Here is a 6,000-nt window from a genome sequence, read left to right as displayed (position 1 = left end):
AACCTTGTTAGACCTGGACTTTTCTGCATGTGCTCAGGAGGCCAGCAACTGCTTCACACCTCTTCAGATGTGCCTTTGTCACCCTTGTAAAACTCAGCCTCAACTGGCTGCAAAATAACCGCATAAGCTTCCCAGACAGCACACAGAGGGCATGCGCAGAGGGCAGCAGTCTGCTCCAGAGCCCTACTCTATGGCCAGCTAGGTCCAAAGCATCTGCTGGTTTTCAGCTCACCAGTTTTGTCCTCAAGATACAGACTCTTGAGGTACTGCTGAGAGAATCCGCACCACAGCAGAGCAGTTATGGCTGAGCAAACACCTTCTTGGATTTAAACCCCAAAAGCATTCACCCTTGATAAAGGCTTCATCTCAACGTGGAAAACCTACTGTCTTCAGCAGACTCCCAACACATGGGAAGCATGATCTGCTTATTCTGCCTTCTCCTCTCTCATATATAATGCTGCATTATAAGACCATGGGGGGAAGTCAGGCTAGAAGCAGGGAATTCCCACCCCTCTCATTCAAACATGGCCATAGGCACGGAGAACACAGGTGTTAGCCTTCTCTCTTCTGCCAAAAGCCACTACACAACCCCATCACATACTGCCTCTCCATAGAGAGCAGGGCTGTGACTCATCCCAGGCCATAAATGAAACAAACTTGTTTCATTAAAGATAATAGCTTTTTAATGACAAGTTGGAGAAGGTTCAAAGTGGCCAGAAGTCTTGTTTAGAAAATAAGACGATGAATACTTTAATAAAAAGCTTTTAGTGGTTTTCTTTCTAGGCCTTTGGCTTTCCCAAAGGAAAGGAAAGGAAACCAGCCAACTTTTCTGGACCTGGTACTCTCAGTTTTCTTTTCCTAAGAGAAAATAAAGGAACAATTTCTAAGAGTCTGAGCCACAAGAGGGGATCCTATGAATAAGGTAAGCCATACTGTATCCCCTAAGCAGAAGACAAACCTTGACCAGGTTTGCATTCAAATCAAACCTGGAATATTCCCCTAGTCTCTGAAGGCCCAGGTTGACACCTGACTCCACAAAGCATTTCTGGGTATCTTTCAAATCCAGAATAACTGCCACAAGGCACGCTCTCTAGCAGAAGGAACACAATGCCTAAAATCCTTTTATCAATTTCACAAGCTACATGACCCTCTCCCACATTAAGTCAAAAGCAGTGCCTGACTTTTCAGATTCCTCCCAAACAAGCTCCATTCTCACGCTTTCACCAGCTGCCTCCACAGACAAGTGCCTCCTCATTCAGCCCTTGCACCTTTGCATCCTCCTCCAGCAATGCTTCTCCTGCAGCCCACGCCACGCTACGAGATGGCTCCAGGAGCAGCAGGCAGCAGCAGCCTTCCCTCCCTTCACTGACTCCGGCTGCAGCTCATTGCTTCCCGTTCTATAGCCCACGGGATTTTACTGCTGCCGTTTAAGGATAGAAGAGGTCAACAGGGACATGTATAACGCAGCAAGGGGCTTCTCCCAGCAGGTCTTTCCTCACTCCAAAGAACTTGTGGCTCAACTAGAAGATGGAACTTTTTGTCTTCTTTAACATGGACCATTTATTCCCTTCCTATGAGGAATCTCCCAAGTGTGCATGAGATGCTACAGAAGAAACAAGAAATGCACTCATACACAAGAAACAGCCGCCCAGTTCACACCCCACAAGATCAGCCTTCCCAGTCACCATCAGATCATCCTGCCTCATGTAAGCTGATCACTTTGGCTAACGTGTTCTCGACATAAGAGCCTGGGACTCCAGGTCACCAATTCTCCTTCTCTTTAGTCACAAGGCAACAGTTGCAACTTGGCACAGGCCAGAATCCAGGCCCCTTTATTTTCACAAGCAGCTATTTATAAGATTAAGATGGAATAGCTAAAACATCTTCATTTTCTATAACTGATAAATCCAAGAGAAACATCAAAGTTTTTTTTTTACAATGGTTTTCCTAAAACAGACAATAAAAAATTGGTATTGTTCTTCCAAGCAGCATAAGACTTGGGATACATGAATCCACCCACAAATAAAGAAAACCCCACTGATTTATTTACTGAATTGTCAAGTCAGTTGAGCTGTTTTATGAGTCAGCAATTGCAAATGGGTCATATGCAAGTTGCAGCAGCAAGCTCCAGGGTGACACAGCACCACTTCTCCCCTGGGACACTGTACAACATAGGAACAGTTGGGAATAGTCTTCAGTACAATTTCTTCAATGCAGTTGTCATCCAGGTCACATTTTTCACTCTGCTAAGTCTCTCCCCAGACATTAGGAAAAAAGTAAAGTAAATGAAAGCAAATCCTAAAGTGGTACAGACGCTGCTTACACAGGACACTGATGTGTCTTCTCCAAGTTCAAGAGCACACTTAAATATGGTACTTGGAATATTACACTGCACACAAACATAACTGTTCTGACTAACCAGGCTCCGTAACAAGCTATACAAGCTGCAGAAGAAAGCAGATATGCTTACTATAACTGGTCCCATTTCTAAGTTGCCAGTTAATTGCACAGCCTAAGAGACCACGGCTTTAAATAAAGGTCTCCAATAAACTGATCATACATTAGTATTTGACTGAGATAGGTGAAATTTGAAAGACAATTGGTTTAGTGCCAATGTACGTTTCAGAATTTTAAATTGGCCAGTTGGAAAACAGGTTGAGTATGGCCAACATTAGCCAAGCTTTTAGCTGACACTGGTAACTACAGTAACAGAAAAAGCTGATTCCCGATTACACTGTCTTGGATCTCTGCGGTCCAGGTGCTGCCTGTATCACACAGTCACACTGGCTTTGTTTTATACATGTCAAATTGTAAAGAAGCCAAAGAGGTCAGAGCACAGACCCCAGTTTAATCTCTGCTGTGCAGAGTTCCTGGAGTCCACAAAGGGGAGGACTCCTGGTCTGATCCACACCTCTGCCTGCCAGAGATAATCGCAGCACAATGCATGTCAGGGATGCAATGAGTCAGACACATCTGGTGCAATCTGCCTACCAAGTGGCATGGAAATTACTGTTTCAATCTTGTAAGCAAAGCTTGATCCTACTGGGTCCCATCTACCAACAAGCCCTTGTTTGTGCCAGCAGTTCCCCGTCGTCACTGGGTCTTTTTCCTTGACCAAGCGTTTGTAGGACTAGAACTGGAACAACTGAGTCCTAGTTTCTGGGCTCCCCCTCAGTTTTGGAGCCATATTGCCTCTTGAAATGTACCCACCTTACCTTGTTTTACCAGGGAAAAGGTAGTAAACTCACCCCTGTAAATTAATAGTTACAGCTAATCTACAAAGAAGCAGATATTTATTTCCAATAGGGTACCACTTAAGTGATGAAGCCAGAGGCCTTATCTACAATGAATATAATTCCACAAGAGATTCAAGGCCACCCATCTGCACAAATCCTGTCTCTGCAGATGACAGCTAAACACTTGGCAGAACATTAAGCAGCAGCATAGAAATATGATGCAAAATAGAGCCAAAACCTAAAGCATTGACCCAAACTCACAGAAGTCAACTCTCAGCACAGTCCTTTTGTGCCTGGCATTTCTGAGTGCAACTAGGAAGCAGCATGCAGTAACAGCTGGGATGAAAATAAACAGAACCTGTAACACCACCTCACCTATTTAACAGCTTTACTCAAATGATACAATTTACATGACAGAAACTATTGCATTTATTTTCCTAAATGAGAGCAGAAGCTGGCAGGGGAAGGCATTGACCAGTCAAGCATTTATGTTCCACGGGCAAAATGAAGTCACCAAGGCACAGGTCACTTTGTAATTTAGTAAATGCAAAGAGAAAAAAATTTTGCTTTATTTTATTTGGAATAAGGTGCACTGATCCCCCCCCCCCAAAAAAAAAAAACCAAACCTTTTTTACTATTTCAACTATACCCAGGTGTGAATTATAGAATTCTGGGAGGAATAATCTGATCTGCTCCTCAAAAGCACATTCCTCTTTTGAATACCCAGGCTCCTGCACAGACCCATGAAAAATGATGCCATAAATTACATGAAGAAAAATCTTGTAAACAAGATAAAAAAATTAAGTGTGTGAGGAAAACATTTTTCTTCCCCTTGATATTAAAGTGTGTTTTACATTAACAACCTGTAAAACTCCACTAAGCTATTTCTGATCGATTTTAGTTTTCATTGCTAAGAAACTTGCTATATTTTTCTTACTGTAACTGTAGGAAGTAGCATATTAAAGACCTCCTAGTGGCTTGTGGAAAGATATGGGATAGAAGAAATTCGATCTAAAACAATTCAGCAGATGGAGATGCTTCTAGACAGCATGTTCAGAAGACTGTAGTGTGGGAGTCCTTTATTTCTTATCATTTCTTATCAGTAATATTTGCCCAGTAAAACATGTCATCAACATTCAGCATGAAACCAACTCCCCCTACCTACAACCACTGCCTTCACTTAGGTACAAAAAGCTCAGCTTTGGGAAAATTGTGTAACTGCTGTTTATTTAACCACCAACTTGAAGGCAAAAACAAAGCAAAAGAAGTTCACCCCATGAGATCTTTCCACCTCCACATGCTTAGTGCTCCGATAACAGGCCCCTGAATAAGATGACATGAAGATTATAAGGGTATTGCTAAGGGGCCAGAGTCACTATTTTAATAAAGATTTTTTTTTCTTAGCTCTCCTCTAATCCAGAGGTTTACACAGCTGCTAAGCTTCCTGGAGAGATTCCCTCTTACACAGTTTCCACTTAGATTCTTAATCATCATTGTACCAGCATAAATTGGGTCCGTGTTAGCATAAAAACAGAGGAGCTAAGCCACGTAACATCTCTTACCAGGACTACACAGTCCAGTTGTACACAGTCCTTTGCAACATGGCCCAAGGGGCCAAAACCAATTTTTGCTTCTGCAAGAAAAGTTAAGACTGCCAACTGATCTGCTTTAGACAACTCACAACTAACTCTGACAGCAACTTGGATGAGTTACAGCTGCAGAAGCCAAGAGCCAGAGCACCATGCGTACTCATACAGATCTCACAGGACATGAGGACTGTTCCAGCTCCTGAGGTTTCTGCTCCCAGTATGAGGGAAATGAATAAACCCTGTGAGATCCTCCTAACACTTCCATCACTACAATTCTCGCTACAGGACTACTAGCCCCCTCCTCTCTCAGGGATCCTATAGGGGTTTAAGGATCAGGCAAACCTACAGGAAACCACAACTCTCTTACACGTGGCTGAACCCAGTGGTGCATTCCTGAAGGCCTGAGAGATCCTGTCTTCTGTTAGCCTTGCAGACCCCCTGTGCAGCTTTGCATCTTCCTCCTCTCAGCTCCCGAGCCACGGAGCGGGGGGAAACAATGCTGTGATGGACAGACAGACGCCCACCATCAGAGGGAATATCTGACAACACCCAGATAAGGGTGACCCTTCCTCTTCCATATGAGGGAAAATCATTAGGCTCAGCCATGGATAGATACCCGTGTTAGATTCCCTGTCACAATTCAGACAGGGAGAAGGCATCTCATGGGAAACTGTGACCTTTCTGTTTTGTTTAAAGAAAAAAATAACAAAAAGAGCACAGGGGAGAACCCAGCAATGCCATTTCCAGCAGCCAGCAACAGAGTAAAAGAGGCACCCTCTTGCCACTTGGAAGGAAAAAGCTGCATCACATCTCTCAGGCAACAGCTGTGACATCCTTTGAGCCTGTTGCATCCAGTCCACATAGCATTGTGAACCCTGCACCCAGCAGCTGTGCCACGAGTCTGACAGTCACACCCAGCCCTGATTCTGCTTGCTGTCACTGAAGAAACCCACCTGTGCTTCCCCCCTTCTCTGCTCTATTCCTGCAAGTACTTTTCTCCAAGGCTGGGGGGGTGGGCAGGAAAAGAACTGCAAGAAGCAGATTTATATCTGCTTTATATACTAACAAGACAAATCAGAAGTTGACCCCTTCTCACGAAGCCTTCCACTTGCCAAAGGCCTACATAACAGCAGATCTACCTGGTCATCTCTGCTAGAAAAGAAGCCAGGTTTGCA

Source organism: Falco cherrug, chromosome 10 (assembly GCF_023634085.1).
Source record: "Falco cherrug isolate bFalChe1 chromosome 10, bFalChe1.pri, whole genome shotgun sequence".
Classification (NCBI taxonomy): domain Eukaryota; kingdom Metazoa; phylum Chordata; class Aves; order Falconiformes; family Falconidae; genus Falco; species Falco cherrug.
The sequence above is the reverse complement of the archived record's forward strand: the minus strand, read 5'-3'. Positions refer to the sequence as shown.